The 17,768-nt window shown below is 42.3% G+C and overlaps 2 protein-coding genes across 18 annotated transcripts in view; one reads left to right on the top strand and one right to left on the bottom strand.

The window, feature by feature from the left end:
* The window catches only part of LOC130293498 (taste receptor type 1 member 2-like), a 261,468-nt gene that overhangs the window by 82,078 nt on the left and 161,622 nt on the right, over positions 1–17,768 (bottom strand). Inside the window, exon 6 of one of the 15 annotated variants that reach the window (XR_008848222.1) lies at positions 14,264–14,550. The exons of the other annotated variants lie outside the window; for them this stretch is intronic. The gene's annotated coding sequence lies outside the window, so the exon portion shown is untranslated. Of the gene's footprint in view, positions 1–14,263; positions 14,551–17,768 lie in introns of those variants that run through there. 15 annotated transcript variants of the gene reach the window in all.
* Positions 1–17,768, top strand: part of MIB2 (MIB E3 ubiquitin protein ligase 2) — a 105,485-nt gene that overhangs the window by 23,112 nt on the left and 64,605 nt on the right. Inside the window, exon 1 of one of the 3 annotated variants that reach the window (XM_056542244.1) lies at positions 3,765–4,143. The exons of the other annotated variants lie outside the window; for them this stretch is intronic. The gene's annotated coding sequence lies outside the window, so the exon portion shown is untranslated. Of the gene's footprint in view, positions 1–3,764; positions 4,144–17,768 lie in introns of those variants that run through there. 3 annotated transcript variants of the gene reach the window in all.

The following is a 17,768-nucleotide window of genomic DNA, read 5'->3' as shown; positions in this document are numbered from 1 at the left end:
AATCTCCCAATAGTGGACACTCACGGGGAAGAAAAAAAGTGTCCGCTATTTAGAGATGTCCCTCAAAAACTTTCTAAATGACGGTATACCATACTGTACTCACTCCAGAGTGTGATTACCTGTAAAACTTAATAAAAAGGAATATTACAGTAGAATCTTCCAATGCCATTTAATCACCCCTATCCCTCCCCCTGTATCATTTCATCCCCCCTTTATACCCTGTTCCAACATATTCCCCCTGTGCCTTGTGCCAAATTATCCCCCCCCCCCCCTTACCCCCTGTGCCACATCCTTTCCCCTTGATCCCCCTGTGTCATTTCTTTTCCCCTTTATTACCCTCTGTGTAAATTCATCAACCCCCCTGGGGGTGGTAAAGAGGGGGTGAGGAATTTGCACAGAGGGTAATAAAGGGGGAATAAAAGGAAATTATGTGGTACAGGGGTTAATTAAGGGGGGGATGATTTGGTATAGGGGAAATAAAGTGGCACGGGGGGTCAGGGAATGAGGGGGGTGAATGATGTGGTTAGTGGACATACAGAAGCAGGAGACCACTGTTTAAACATTGGTCTTCTGCTTCTGTGCTGGGGCTTGTGCAGAGGGGTGCAGTGGGGGCCTGGGTCCGCTGAGAGCCTGGGCCCCTTACTGGGGTATTGGCTGTACCCCCTGATGGCAGCCATGAGTACAAGGTAGGGCCAGCACATAAGCCTGGTTGTCCCCTATTGGGATTGTTTTGTCCCCAATTGGGATTGTTTTGTCCCCTATTGGGAGTCTTTTGTCCCCTATTGTACCCTTTCAGGTGTGTCCTCATCCGCTATTGGGAGTGTCTCCTTTTCGGAGGGTGCAAATACATTAAGTCTTATGGTATTCTGCCGGGGAATTAAAAACTGTCCGCTATTGGGAGGTGTCTCCTATTGGGAGGTGTCCACTACGGAATTCTCGCGGCTGAATTCCGCGGGCGGCCGCCGCCGAAAATACTTTGGCGCTAGGGCCGCGGGGCACTGAGCTGTCACCATTGACGGCTATTCAGTGCTCGCGGAATCCGCGCAAAGAATTAACATGTTCTTTCTTTGCGCGGAACACTTTCAGCGGCTGAAATGTCCGCCGCTGAAATTCCGCAGTGTGAACGGGTCTCGCGGAGACCCGTTCACACTAATGTTAAAGTTCACACCGCGGAATTGCGCCTGCGGTATTCCGCCCGGAAATTCTGCGGCAATTCCGTAGTGTGAACGGGGCCTAAGGGAGCTTTTACTGTATATCTATGTCAGTGCAAACATTTAATGTAGATATATGTGCAAGAAGAGCTGATGCAATGAACTTTCAGTAAGTAAAAAATTGTATAACAGTCATTGTATAGCACAGAGGTCACCAATCCAGTCCTCAAGACCACCAAAAGTCCAGGATTTGAACGTGAAGTCATTGCTGGAGTATATAGCATGATAGTTTGTGTGATAGTGAATGTTGTATGTAGTGTATATGATGCGATAATGTATGTACTGCAGTGTTTCCCACCCAGTGTGCCTCCAGGTGTTGCAAAACTACAATTCCCAGCATTCTCGGAGTTGTAGTTTTGCAACAGCTGGAGTCACCCTGGTTGGGAAGCACTGATGTAGGGTATATATTGTGATAATGTATGTAGTGTATACGGTCTGAGAGTGTAGGTAATGTATGTAGTATGATAGTATGTGTATGTTGTATGTAGTCTATATGGTGTATATATTGTGATAATGTATGTAGTGTATATGGTGTATATACAGTATTGTGTTAATGTATGTAGTGTATATGTTGTGATAATGTAAGTAGTGTATACAGTGTGATAGTGTATGTAGTGTTATAATGTGATAACCTGTGTGGTTTATATCGTGTATATAGTGTAAATTTTATGATAATGTATGTAGTGTATACAGTGTGATAGTGTATGTAGTGTGTAGATATTGTGATAGTGTAGGTAATGTATATAGTGTATGTAGTATATATGGTATGATAGTGTATATAGTGTGATAACCTGTGGAGTTTATGTATGGTGATAGTGTAGGTAATGTATATAGTGTATGTAGTATATATGGTGTGATAGTGTATGTAGTGTATATAGTGTGATAACCTGTGTGGTTTATGTATGGTGATAGTGTAGGTAATGTATATAGTGTATGTAGTATATATGGTGTGATAGTGTATGATAGTGTATATAGTGTGATAACCTGTGTGGTTTATGTATGGTGATAGTGTAGGTAATGTATATAGTGTATGTAGTATATATGGTGTGATAGTGTATGTAGTGTATATAGTGTGATAACCTGTGTGGTTTATGTATGGTGATAGTGTAGGTAATGTATATAGTGTATGTAGTATATATGGTGTGATAGTGTATGTAGTGTATATAGTGTGATAACCTGTGGGGTTTATGTGTGGTGTATGTAGTATATATGGTATGATAGTGTATGTAGTGTGTAGATATTGTGATAATGTATGGTGATAGTGTAGGTAATGTATATAGTGTATGTAGTATATATGGTGTGATAGTGTATGTAGTGTGTAGATATTGTGATAATGTATGGTGATAGTGTAGGTAATGTATATAGTGTATGTAGTATATATGGTGTGATAGTGTATGTAGTGTGTAGATATTGTGATAATGTATGGTGATAGTGTAGATAATGTATGTGGTGTATGTAGTATATATGGTGTGGTAGTGTATGTAGCATGATAGTGTATATAGTGTGTAGATATTGTGATAATGTATGGTGATAGTGTAGGTAATGTATGTGGTGTATGTAGTATATATGGTATGATAGTGTATGTAGTGTATATAGTGTGATAACCTGTGGGGTTTATGTGTGGTGTATGTAGTATATATGGTATGATAGTGTATATAGTGTGTAGATATTGTGATAATGTATGGTGATAGTGTAGGTAATGTATGTGGTGTATGTAGTATATATGGTGTGATAGTGTATATAGTGTATGTAGTGTGTAGATATTGTGATAATGTATGGTGATAGTGTAGGTAATGTACGGTATGTGGTGTATGTAGTATATATGGTGTGATAGTGTATGTAGCATGATAGTGTATATAGTGTGTAGATATTGTGATAATGTATGGTGATAGTGTAGGTAATGTATGTGGTGTATGTAGTATATATGGTGTGATAGTGTATATAGTGTATGTAGTGTGTAGATATTGTGATAATGTATGGTGATAGTGTAGGTAATGTACGGTATGTGGTGTATGTAGTATATATGGTGTGATAGTATATGTAGCATGATAGTGTATATAGTGTGTAGATATTGTGATAATGTATGGTGATAGTGTAGGTAATGTATGTGGTGTATGTAGTATATATGGTGTGATAGTGTATATAGTGTATGTAGTGTGTAGATATTGTGATAATGTATGTGGTGTATGTAGTATATATGGTGTGATAGTGTATGTAGCATGATAATGTATATAGTGTGATAACCTGTGTGGTTTATATAGTGTGTGTAGTGTGATTGTGTACTTTACCACTACTTCTTGTGTGTACACCTGACCCTACTCTGTCTTGCCGATTTCTTGCACTGTCACTACCTCGGCCTCTTTCATGGTACTTGCAGCATCCCGTCTGCTCCGCCCGCTATCCCTGGGATTTGCATTACCAATGAGAGGAGGGGTAGCTGTAAGTCATCATGCTATGACATCTGTGTATCAGACACCAGGCTTGTGCTGGGCCCCCGCACTCACACCGGGGGTAGCCAAGTATATCACAGTCTGCTGCCTGTTTAATCTGCTCCTCCTTTATTTTTTCAGCTATGGGACAATAGAATGACATGCCCCGGGGTTATCCCTCTTGTATCCTTGCAGTTGGCAGCCAGAGTCACATTCAGCATTGGTGCAGCTTGAGCCTCGTCTCCTATTATAATTTCCTGTTTTATCCCTGTGTAAGCATAGTATGTACTGTTTCTGTTGTGGAGTCCCAGAACCTAATGTGACCCGTAGAACCTTAGATGTCTCCTGTGCTGCCATCCAGTCTCTAGAAAGTACAGGCTCTTCACATCTGATCTGACCACCTTCGCCTGTCGGGGAACCTGACAACAGCAGCGTATTAATATCTGCTCTCGTCTCACCAATCACAACTGAACACTTTCTATATGGGCTCCTATGGCTGAACGGTAAGGAAGCATCGGGGGGGGAGCGCAGTACAGCCGGGCTTCACAGTGATATGTGGGGTGGCTTTTAAAAGGAACATGGGTTTCGATTGCTGGTCTGAAGACACTAAAGGGTTAATGTCACTGTGTCTGTGGGTACTTAAATAGTAATACTTGCTATTGCTTTGAGTTAGTGTTTTTGTAGTTGTCCATGTGGGTTGTATGATCTGATGTTCAGTTCTCACCTTTCGATCCCCGTGTGTGTAAACCAATGTATTGGTGTAATAGATAGATAAATGTTGTATGTCATCATATGATCTGATGTTCAGTTCTCACCTTTCGATCCCCCTGTGTGTGTAAACCAATGTTTTTGGTGTAATAGATACATAAATGTTGTATGTCATCATATGATCTGATGTTCAGTTCTCACCTTTCGATCCCCGTGTGTGTAAACCAATGTATTTGGTGTAATAGATACATAAATGTTGTATGTCATCATATGATCTGATGTTCAGTTCTCACCTTTCGATCCCCCTGTGTGTGTAAACCAATGTATTTGGTGTAATAGATAGATACATAAATGTTGTATGTCATCATATGATCTGAGATGGCCTTTTGGTTTTGACACCAACCAAGGGAACATCTGTATGGATTTTGCTGGTGCTTTCTGGTACTTCGGTTTCCTACCACATGCTAAATATAAGAACTTGGCTTTAATATGTATCTGAGATAGGATAATTAGATTGTGAACTCCGTTGGGGACAGGGACTTATGTGAGTGACGACACTCTCTGTACAACACTCTCCTGCTTTAACACGCAGGAAGCACATGAATCATTGCGTTGGTCAATGGTTGGCTGAGTGTGGACACCTTTTTATCTTGTCGGACAACCGCTTTAAGTTTTGAACTTTTGGGGCCTCAACGGGGCAGAAAATGTAGTGCTCATGTTGCAGCTGTGACACTAAACCATTTATCTGTCATTAATGTCTCACCAATAATGGGTCATTCTGCTATTTTGTCTTTTCCTGTTAGTTTGGCGCCATTCCTATTGTGTGAATCAGCTGATCATGCTGCTTAAGTTAAGGCCAGTTTGGAGTAGGACCTTTTGATTAGTTCTTTCAAGTGTCATAAAAAATACTTTTGACATGTCGCAGAGAGCTGAGACCCCCATTGATCAATAAGACGAGCCAAGAGAAGCACTTCACTCCCCAGCTCACAGTGATCTTTGTCCAGCTTCTCTAGCAGCCCCTTAGCCTTATAATCGGGAAGCCTAAAGAAGCTGGATAGAGACAGCAGCACACTGAGGAGAGAAGCACTAAAAGGGGTATTCCAGAGAAAAACATTTTTTGAAACTCAGCTGATGCCTTCCAGTACTAATCAGCTGCTGTATGCTCCAAAGAAAGCTGTGTTGTGTTTTCAGTCTGACCACAATGCTCTCTGCTGACACCTCTGTCTGTGTCAGGAACTGTCCAGAGCATGACAGATCCCCATAACAAAGCTCTCCTGCTCTGGACAGCTTCTGACATGGACAGAGTTGGCAGCATAGAATGATGTGTCTAACTAGAAAGACAACACAACTTCCTGCAGGGCATACGTACAGCAGCTGACACGTACTAGAAGGTTAAAGAGGATAATTTGCAAATTAGTATAACTTTCTGGCTCCAGTTAATTTGGACAATTTTTTTCTCTGACTTACCACTTTAAGCATGCTCTTTTCCCTGCTTATTCTTCTTATTAGTGGGGGTTTTAGTTCTGAGAACCCGACCCATCAAAACATTTGCCATGTCTCTATGACATATGATTTTTAATATCAGGGACACTTTAAATATGCCTGGCTTATGCAGTGAATGCTCTGTGCATTTGAGCCCAGTATTCATTGTTTTTCTCTAATACATTGATGTCTTTTTTTGTTTTTGTTTTCCTAGTCAGTCCATTTGGTTCTTGGTTCAGTCTTGTGTAATTCTTGTATCTGTATCCTAAAATTGCAGTTTTTTTTCTCTTAGGCCATGTTCACTTGTCAGCTGAATTCAACGGTATTCTGCTGCGCTGTGCACACTGCAGAATTTCTGTGCCAGATTTTCCTTTATACGTTCATTCTTTGTGCGGATTCCGCACACAATGCATAGCCTGTGCAGTCTAGCGCCGGCACCCCACAGTTTGCGATATGTCCGCACGGAGATTCTCTTGCAGGCATTCTGTCATGTGAACATAGCTGTGCTGCATATGCTCTTTGCTTCAGTGCCACACAGTCTTGGTTTATATATCTGGGTTTTACGGTGTTAGGATCAGATTAGGGATATTTGCAGGGACAGTGAGAGTCAGTGTCGGGGGGATATAGGGGAAGATTCAGGGAAAGCTAGTCAGGGACAGGTTTGTAGTTTTGTTTCTGTTAGTAGTTTACCATCTTTAGTTCTTGACGTCTTCATCATTTGTTTGTTCCATCATCCATTTTCATCATCATTTGAGTTTTGTTGTCTACTGGTGAGTTCCTCTTCTTGTTATTTGCTACCTGTTTGCATTGGTACGTGTGGTTATATCAGGGCTTGGTAAATCTCAGATGCCAGGTCACCACTGTGACTGAGAATTTCCTTCTGGTCACCCAGGTTTTTGGCAGATCTTCCGAATAGGGGTTGTCTATCTTTTAAAGCACGGAGTGTGACCATCAGGGCTGCTGATTGGCTGCGGCTGTCTGGTTCTTACACAGTTCGCCCCTGCTGTGAGTTCTGGGGGAATTTGAGTACTTGAAACTACTGTTAGGACCAATAAAAGATGACTGCTATAATAATAATGAGAAAACCCACAAAAAAAAAAAAAAAAAAAAAAAAAAACGGGCAACATACAAACTCTCTGCAGATGTTGTCTTGGAACCAAGGTCCCCAGTGCTAGCCACTGAGACACCATGCTGCTATAGGTGAAGTCCATGATTGAAACGGCAGTGGAGCAGGGGATCCGCTGAACCTGTGCCAGAGCCCGCCGCAAAGAGGGATGGACTTGCTGCGGCAGGCAGCACCTAGATTGCTACCCTTGATACGACTCGTCCACACAGGCTGCTGAGGTGTTACGTGGCACAGTTAAGATGAGGCAAACTTGTAGTCTGGACAGGCATGAGGTCAGGGCAGGCGGTTCAGGAGCGTGGTCAGGAAAGAAGCTAGGAGGTCAGAGGGCAGGCGGCACAGGAGCAAGGTCAGGTCACAAAGCAAGAGGTCTGGAACACTGTAGACAACACACAACTAGAACGCGTTCTCTAGGGCTATTGAGCACAAAGATCTGGCAAGGACAGGAAGGAAGTGTGGGGTTAAATAGACTAAGGACCAGACAAGCACCAATCAATGGTGCGCTGGCCCTTTAAATCTGAGTAAGCTGGCGCGCGCTCTAGGGGGCAGGGGTGCACGCACCGACAGCAGGGAACAGTGGAGGGGACAGAGATAAGGAAAGTGAGAGCCCGGCGTTCGCATGCGGGTGCGTCCCGCGATTCGAAAGGTGGCAGAAGCAGCACGGGAGGAGGGGACCGGAGTGCGCTCGCAGCCAGCACGTCTGGCTGCAGCGCTACTTGTAACAATGATGCCACACTTCCCTGTCATTGATCATTTTATCTTAATGTTTCCTCAGTAAGGCCTTGTTCATATTCGCATCATAGGCTCCATTTGGGGCTTCCATTGCAGAATCCTTTCAGGGCCAGAAAATGGAGCCGGATGGTCCAAGTCTGATTGGAATAGAGAAAAAGGAGAGTGTTTCTGTTTTTTTCTGGTATAATTATTATAATCTGGGTCTTCTCTTCATTTCTTCACTTTAACAAACTTGTAGCTCTAACAGGAATTGACGTGTAGGAACCCATCTTCTTCTTTTTATACATCAGATATACCTACATATATATCTAGGCACATCTCTTCCCTCTATTTTTGCGCTGTTCGATTAATAAAACTAAATATAAAATTTCTATGTTGGATCACACAAAACATTAAAAGTTTTCGATTGAAGTCATTTCACCATTACACACTTACTATGGTGACGTTCTTTTGATGATCATTTAGAATGTCCTCCTAATGTGTGCAGTATTGACCAGAAGAAACTGCTTCTAGTTTGCGTGGCTCCAGAATAGGAATGACTGTGCTGCCTGTGTATAATAGGATCTGGACAGTGGGATTGAGCTACTGAGCATGTGCGGCCACCAACACTGGACACATTAAATGGTCGTTCAGAGGCAGAATAAAAAGAACAGCAGGAGGCACCATAACAAGTATGTAACAGAAATATCTTCAACCATTAAATGGGTTCCAATTAAAATTTAGTTCTGTTTTGCCCGATTTAACAGAATGAATATATATATAAATATATTTATTTATTGGACAACTCCTTTAATCCAATATGATGTTGATGTTTTCATGAATGATATACAGCAGGGTATGGTACCCAGACATGTACTGTGCACTTATCCCGCTCAGTCTGCGCTTGCACATCATTTGTTTGTACCCGACCTCCATAGCCCCGCACTGCTCCCATACACTGCCTGTGTCAGCAGAGCAGCATTATCCAGCGAATCCCTTCTAATTCTTGTTTTGCCTTGTCATTTGTAAGCGAGGATTAAAGGTCTCCATACATGTTCTCTGCTGTAATATTTGCTGTGATGTAACCAAGCAGCACATGGCCGATCTCTGTGATCCCGCACTTCATTACCGCCAGCTATTGACATAATGGGAAAGGTCATTTTGCTGTAACACTCCCTCCCCTACCATAGTGTCCTCGGGTCCTGATCTTTTGTCTACAAACATCACACTGATACTGCTGGGACTGTTATAATGGACTTTACAGAAAATTAGTGGTATCCATAAAAAATTTGACATGTAGCGGAAATATCTGTTTTTATCTGTAGTATTTCTTTTTTTCTTTAAGAAGCTTGATAGCATATGTTTTAATTCTGAAAAAAACCCTTTTGTCCAGATTCATACAAGTATAATACAGACACATTTTGGTGCCTGTATTATGGCTGCAAATCTCGGGCTGACCTCAGATCTATTAACCCAAACTGATATCATCATAATGGTCTGGGATACTGTCATTTGGGGCCATTGGACCTGAGGTCTGTCCAGGTCCCACACCCACCGATCACTTTGTGCCCACATACACACTGAATGGAGCCATGGAGTGAGAGAAAAGAGATGTAGTCATAGTATACATACAGTAGTCAATTGCCAAATCAGCAACATGTATTACTTTGGTTCCATTCCCATACCGGTGTGGGGAAGCAGGCAGAACGCAGGTAGGGAAGTATGGTAAGTAGCGCACGCGCAATAGAGTGTCCTACAAAATGATACACATATTAACACTTGCAAGATATAGGTGTGCAAGCACCAGATGTCATAAAGAGGTAGGGGTAGGGTTCTGGTTACTGGAGTCTACCCAGGTGAAAAGGTTGGTCTTATTAGATGAACCACTCCTTCTCTTTGCAAAGCCTGAGGATTCATGGGAAACATGGGCACTGGACAGCATAAGAAACTCTATCTGCTTTGAATCAGAAACAAACATGGCTAAAAAATTCATACCTACCACATCAGCTAAAACAGGTTTACACAAGGCATACACAAGAACCTTTATATTATACTTTTATAATACCCTATGCTGCATTATATAAGCAAAAAAATTATAATCCTGAGGTGCTTCTTAAAGGGGTGCTCCACTGCCCCAGCATTCAGAACATTTTGTGACATCACTGCCACGCCCCTTGTGACATCACGGCCACGCCACCTCAATGTAAGTCTATGGGAGGGGGCGTAGCAGCCATCACTCCCCCTCCCATAAACTTGCATTGAGGGGGTGTGGTGTCACAAGGGGTGTGGCCGTGACATCACAAGGGGTGTGGCCGTGACATTACGATTAGGCGTGGTCATAACATCATGAACCCCGCAGCAATTGCCGAAACAGAATCCAATACATAGGCATAAAATGCTGATCTTATTAGACTAGTTAACTGCTACCAACAATCAAAATCAATGAACCAGTGCCATAAAAGTTATAAAATATCTGAACACTCAATATCTGAGACACACAGGCAATAGCTGCAGGGATTTTACCAATATATACAAGTCATGTTACTATTTACATTATATAAACATTTTTTGCAACTTTGTTTAAAAAAAAACAAAAAAAAAAAACAGAATGTTGGTGGGCCTTGAGGAGTTGAATGGGGACCACTGCCGTACATTGTTCGTGTGATGCTACAATAAGTCACTGGCCGGGGATTGGCTGCAGAGTCCTGTTAACAATGTACATGATGAACACTTGAGTGGTGGGATATTTACAGATGAGTAAACCCCTGTGGCAGGAATGCCATTTCCAGCTCTTAGGCATTTTTCTAAAATTGCACAAGCCCTTATTGACAGAGAAATGTCAAAGTCTCAAGAAAGTAATTGTGTACAGCCCCACTCCTAGAGACCAAGGAGTGATAGGGTTTACACCCTGTTCCAAATTATTATGCAAATGATATTTTTCTCATTTACCTAAATAATTGATGTAAATAACAGTCAGCATAATTCTCATGTTATCAAACTATTAATAGTACAACTAAAATTTTATTGAACAAACCTCCTTGTAAATAACTGAAAATTGTCATTTGTTGTGTTTGCAGCAGATTTACTGAAATCAAAAGCTATTTAAATCAAACTTTTTACAACATTTTAACTGTTTAAACATTTTAACAGGTCCTGTTACATTTTAACATAGGACCCCTTATTTGATAGCAGCCTCACAAGTCTGGCATCCATTGAACCTGTGCGCGTTTAGATAGTTTCTGTTTAAATTTGTTTGCAAGACGTCAGAATAGCCTCCCAGAGCTGCTGTTTGGATGTAAACTGCCTCCCAGCCTCATAGATCTTTTGTTGGAGGATGCTCCAAAGGTTCTCAATTGGATTGAGGTCAGGGGAAGATGGAGGCCACACCATGACTTTCTCTCCTTTTATCCCCATAGCAGCCATTGATGCAGAGGCATTCTTTGCAGCATGAGATGGTGCATTGTCATGCATGAAGATGATTTTATTATGGAAAGCATAGTTCTTCCTTGTGTACCTGGGAAGAAAGTGATCAGTCAGAAACTCCACATACTTTGCAGAGGTAATCTTTACACCTTCAGGGACCCTAAAGGGGCCGACCAGATCTCTTCCCATGGTTCCAGCCCAAAACATGACTCCACCACCGCCTTGCTGACATCACAGCTTTGTTGGAATAGGGTGGCCGTCCATCAGCCATCCACTACTCCATCCATCTGGACCATCCGGGGTTGGACTGCAATCATCAGTGAACAGTACTAGTTGAAAATTAGTCTTCATGTATTTTTCTGCCCAAGACAGCCATTTCTGCTTGTGAGCTTTGGATAGTGGTGGTCAAATAGAAGGTTTATGTACAGTTGCAAGACTCTGGAGGACTCTACACCTTGATGTCTGTGGGACTCCAAAGGCACCAGTAGCTTCACATATCTGTTTGCTGCTATGTAATGGTATTTTAGCAGCTGCTCTCTTGATCCGATGCATGGATCTGACAGAAATCTTCCTCAATGTCCCTTTATCTGCACAAACCCATCTGTGCTCTGAATCAGCCACAAATCTCTTAATAGTGTGATGATCACGCTTAATTTTTCTTAAAATATCTAATGTTTTCATACCTCGTCCAAGGCATTGAACTATTTCACTCTTTTGGCAGCAGAGAGATCCTTTTTCTTCTCCATATTGCTTGAAAATAGTGCTTTGCTTAATAAGGTGGAACACCCACCTTTAGTAGTTTTTCCTTAAAGGGGTTATCCACCATAAGGTGATTTTAGTACGTACCTGCCAGACAGTAATGGACATGCTTAGGAAGGATCTGCACTTGTCTTGGGGCTAAATGGCTATGTTGTGAGATTACCATAACACTGTGGCTAGCTTTTTGTGAACTGGTATTTCCTTTTTTGAGTTTTCTTCTTTGCCTACAAATACCATAATTTAAATTTTCCTCCCTCCCACACATCAGCCACCCCACCCATTGAAACATAAATGAGCTGCATCCATTGAAAAGACCTGTGGTTTTCAATCAGAATCCTACAGCGATTGCATTAGTTGCAGATTGATCTCTCTCCCACCAAGCGATCGCTCCACCCATTGAAGCAGACAGGCTCCCTGTCATCAGCTGACTAGTGAGTCAGGTCTCCGCTGCATTGCAACCTGGGAAAAATCTGAGACAACAGTCATTTTGTATTCTGTTAAAAATAAATATTAGGGTGAAAATCACATACGAATTATCACAGGTTTTCAAGATTGTTTTCAGTGATCAAAAGAGCCCAGAGACACAATGCCATCCATGAGTTAAACTAAAAAACTAAATATTTAATCTTTGTGACACTTAAATAGAATTTGCATAATAATTTGGAACAGGGTGTATATCTTTCCGTTTCTAGGCCTCCTGTACTAGAATAGAATGGACCATGTCTTAGTTTACACAGCAGACCTGACAAGTGAGCTGCAGGAAGCAGGAAATGTCAGCCCATTGTATGTTCTCTAGTGGCCATTGGAAAATTTTAATATTTAAAGATTTTTTTGTATGTGGTCTGCTGTATTCAGCTATGTCTGTCCACTCTATAAACAGTGGATGGAGTGGCAGTGCCCACACTTTCTGCATTTTTGTGCTTGATTGGGCTCCTAGTAGTTGAATATACATTTATAGCCTATCCTGAAGATGGAGGATAAATGTTGTTGGTGGGCCAATTGCTCTAATACTGTGGTGTATTCTAATGATATATTTCCTTTAAATAGGCTTATGAATTATGGTGTTCTATTTGAGCTCTCCACCCCTTGATGAAGCCCGGGGTATCATCCATTGTGGTTCTTGTCATAGGAAGAACTTAAAGGGGCTATCCACCCCTAATATGGTGTTGGGAAGATGGGCAAATAGAATAAAATACTTACCTAGCCACAATCCCACAGCTCCCATTTGCCTCCATCCAGTCCCCTGGCTTTCAGTCTTCTTGCTGCTTCTGAAGGGAGCACTTTGAAGCAGGACCTGCCCATACAGCCAGTCTCTGGCCGCAGTGGTGTCTCGTCTCAGCCAGTGATTGGTTGCACTGATAGGTCCTGCTCCAAATGCTCGTCTCAGAAGCAGGAAGAGAAAAGACTGAGTACTGGACAAAAGCCAACAGGAGCTGTGGGGGACTGAGACTAGGTAAGCATACATTTTTTTTTCAATTTTTCCCCTCCCCCAGCATCCTATTAAATGTCTTTAAAACAATTTTATAACCCCTTTAAGTGTCCATTTATCAGAATGAACATCTGCTGACTTCAGTGGTTTGTGGCTCTTCAACAGTTTACAGCTGATCCTGGGGGACTTTGAAATCCTGAGGATGAACATCTAAAATTTACTAAGGGGTTATCGGCTTTTTATGGTTTTCACCTCTATGGCCAACCGAATTACCATGAAAGGGGAAGAGGCATTTTGCAGTCCCAAGATTTAGGCCCAGGTGAGAATATTTGGAATGAGGCATACCAGTGTGTCTGGCCATACAACCAATAGAATTTAGTTGGTAGAAAAATGGTGTCTATCCCACTACTAAGTAGGTGTAGCCTTCTAATCCCTAACTCTTTTATTACATGCAGCCTAATTTCACCATTGTCTTCTAATGCAAACACCTCTCGGCTGACTCTCAGCTCTATGTGTACCTCAAATATAAACTCCAGCAGGACCAACCGATGAGCACAAAAGAACTTCTAGGAAAATAGACTGGAACAAACATTCAGAACCACAGTTGTTTACTGGAGCAGGTGTTCATGACAACAGGAATAATGGGGCCACCTATCAGATCCTAGCACAATGACTGGTTTATTGCCAAAAAAACAGGGTACATGTTTTGCTCTAAATTTGCAGATGTAACTGTCGCCATTAAAAGGGTGCTCCGCTGCTCAGCATTTGGAACAAATTGTTCCGAATGCTGGAGCTGGCGCCGGGAGCTTGTGACATCATAGCCCTGCCCCCTCATGATGTCACGCCCCCTCCCATAGACTTGCATTGAGGGGCGGGGTGTGACGTCATGATGGGGCGGGCTATGACGTCACAAGCTCCCGGCACCATCTCCAGCGTTTGGAACAGTTTGTGCAGCGGAGTACCCCTTTAAGAATGCAGCAGCGCGACATTTAGGTAGTGCCTCACACCAGGGAATTCTCAGCTCTAGGTAGGTGCAATCAAGCCAGTGTGCACATGCATTGCCACTCACTCACTACTGTCACCATGAAATGTTAGAAAAATCTGCAGGTCTTACAGTGAAACTGTCATTTAAACAAACTTTGCATAGATTACTTGTACAAATGAATATAAGAAACTTTGCAATATATCTTATTTGACAAACTTCTTCCTACTCCTTTCCTCTTCTCAAGTGAGAATATATTCCACTGTGAAAATCAGCTCTGCTTTGTCCTGTGTCTGCAAGACAAGCAATACAAGTCATTAGAGGGGATAGGAGGTAGCTCCAGCCAACAGTTCTGGGAGAACTGCAAATTTATAGGTGAAGCCTGTAGAGCAAAAATCTGCTGAAAAATACTATATACAAGTTATATAATGGGCATAAATAGTACTGCTCCTCATATGCACACACAGAGCAGCTTATCCTGAAAAGACACCTGAAATGACAGGTACATTTTAAACGTTCATGAATCAATTCCTAGTTTTACCAACAAAAAATGCAAAGTGGGAAGTAGCCCCAATGTTTGCAGTGTACAGAACCCATTTTTTCTAATCTTCATTGTCAGCCTGGACCATACCTGGAGTTTAGATTTCCGTCTTGGTTACTGTGAAGACATTCCTCCCTGGATCAGTTTCAATCTAATTTCCTCTTATTGTTTTTGTTCCTTTTTTTTTTATTGATTTGTTGGATTAAAAGTAAAATAAGTTCTAGCATTTTTGTTGAAAGTCTCTAGGGGACGGTTGTCTCTGTTCTGCTATTTTTGTTACTATTCTTTATTGTTTTTATAAAGGTTAAATTTAGAGAGGGGCGGGAGGTTATTCATAGTTCAATTTAACAGTCTAGGAGTTCATTACAGTTTCCGGATCAAAATACTTTTAGTCTAGATATGCACATGCAGATTTAGGTTATGGTTTCCTGGGACTTAATAAATTAAGAAAAAAACTCTTAAAACACTTTTAGTCAACTAAATGATTCCCTTTTTTTCCTGGTTTGCATGCTGCTTGCTTCTCTTTGGTACTTCCATGCAGTAGTCTGGAAGATGGCCTCATGTATGATTGTGTGCGGGACTAGCTCTGTAGAACCAGTCAAATAGCGGCAAAAAACTAGTCAGAAACAAAGACATGGAAGTAACATTTTGAACAGGGCTTCTCCTGTTTTTATAGTAACAAGACAAATACAGTAACTTTAGCCACAAACAAATACAAAATAAATCCTGCTTGTCCAGCATTAACTATACAGAATCTGTTTCTCTGTACAGGTGACTTACTACCAGCCACCAAACAAAACAGTGACCAAGAATGTGTTACTTACACAAGGTAAATGTGCCCTTTTTGAAGCTGCCCACCTCAGGACTCCAACTCTCATGAATGGTTCCTCACAGCTCTCAATGCAGACTTGGTTGATCCCTTTGTAAGCCAAGTATTAATGGGCCTCAGCACCTGTGCTGACTCGAGCCCAACCAAAAGAAGGTATTCAAGTGTTCTGACTATTCTTACTAATGTCTTGATTCCTCATATGTCACCCGGCATTCTCTGGATATGATATGTGCTTCCTGAAACCTGGTATCTACATTCAAAGGGTACCTTGGAGAAACATATAATATATATTTTTTTTTAGTTTTTTTTTGTTTTGTTTTTTTTTGGGGGGGGGGGGGGTGTTTCTGTTTTTTTGAGAAAGGAGCAATGTTGTTTTCTTGATTAGACACTGGAATAGGGCATTCTGTATAATAGAGTTGGGGGGGGGGGGTCCTGTTAGCACCACCACAGAAATAATGGAGCAGTACATGGTGCCCATCAAAATAATTGGGCTGTCTGTGGATCCTCCAGAGAGACACTCTTTGTGGCCACCCTTTGCTCATGGCTCGTGGATGGTTTCTTTTACTGTGGGGAAAGCAAGTTGGTCGCTAGTAATAAGGGATGAGTATTAGGGATCGACCGATATTGATTTTTTGGAGCCGATATCGATAACCCGTGAACATGCCGATAGCCGATAACTTATACCGATATTCCGTGCATTTAAATTTTGGGGCATTTTAAAGCAGGGCCATGTACGCTGGTTACAAGCAGGGCTCTGTACACCTAGGACAAGCAGGGCTCTGTACACCTAGGACAAGCAGGGCTCTGTACACCTAGGACAAGCAGGGCTCTGTACACAGAGGACAAGCAGGGCTCTGTACACAGAGGACAAGCAGGGCTCTGTGCACCGAGGACAAGCAGGGCTCTGTGCACCGAGGACAAGCAGGGCTCTGTGCACTGAGGACAAGCAAGGCTCTGTGCACCGAGGACAAGCAGGGCTCTGTGCACCGAGGACAAGCAGGGCTCTGTGCACCGAGGACAAGCAGGGCTCTGTGCACCGAGGACAAGCAGGGCTCTGTGCACCGAGGACAAGCAGGGCCCTGTACCAGATAGAGAGCAGGGCGGCGGGCGCACTGATCGGTGGCACAGTGAACTCCGACGTGGCACTGCTGCGCTTAGACATGAGGTCACGTCGCCCCCACGGTGACATGACCTCACGTCTAAGCGCAGCAGCGCCACGCTGGTGTTCAAAGCGCCTCTCACAGGCGGCCACTGCAGTTCTCTTACAGGGCTGCCGTGGCTGTGTGGGAGATGCAAAAAAGCAGCCAGCAGCACCGTTCTCCGGGCCCGGGTGTCGCGGGCAAGACGCATTATCGGCAAGGTTAGATGCCGATAACTAACAAAATCGTGAATATTGGACGATAATATCCGCCAATCCGATAATCTGTTGATCCCTAATGAGTATTATAAATTGGCATACCGCTTTAAAGGGTAAAAACCTCTGATCCCAGTCTAGCCAGCACCTATAAGATTGCAGTTTTGTGGGTACACTACCTAAACATGAACTTTATCAGTTCATTCACAATGGAGTCATGAGAACTGGCTGGAATAAGGTATCTGGTCTTTTTTTTTTTATTACAGTCCTCCATCTTTTAGGGAATGTTACAGATGGTCTTTAATGTGTATCTAAAGGTTAAAAAAAAAATCACTGTAACAGCGCAAAAAAAGATGGAGCCTCCTGCTAGATAACCGTATCCAGCGCAAAACCCAGCTAGGGTTATTAAGAAGACTTGGCGGGAGGTGCTATCTCCTACTGAATGGTTACAATGGCTTAGAGCAGGGCAACCACCGCGCCAAACAGGTAGTTACAGGTCGAATTCATAATGTAATTTAGAAAGATGCCTATCCCGCTCAAGGCTGCATTCTTCATATAACTTTGTAGTTAAGCTTTAATGGAAATGTGAAATAAACTAGTTTATCCAATATCTTTTAGTCTATTGTATTGTATTTGCTTATTATATTCAGAAGAAAAATATTCATGATCTGCTCCATAGTGTGATTATATGGGATTAGAGATAATGGAGATATTATTGGTATAATGTGATGTCTTGCAGTACGGATCACTGAATTGACTTCTTATTATTAGTTTGCTGTTGTTTATC

This window comes from Hyla sarda, chromosome 10, assembly GCF_029499605.1.
Source record: "Hyla sarda isolate aHylSar1 chromosome 10, aHylSar1.hap1, whole genome shotgun sequence".
Taxonomy (NCBI): Eukaryota; Metazoa; Chordata; class Amphibia; order Anura; family Hylidae; genus Hyla; species Hyla sarda.
This window is presented reverse-complemented; position numbering and strand designations above follow the sequence as displayed.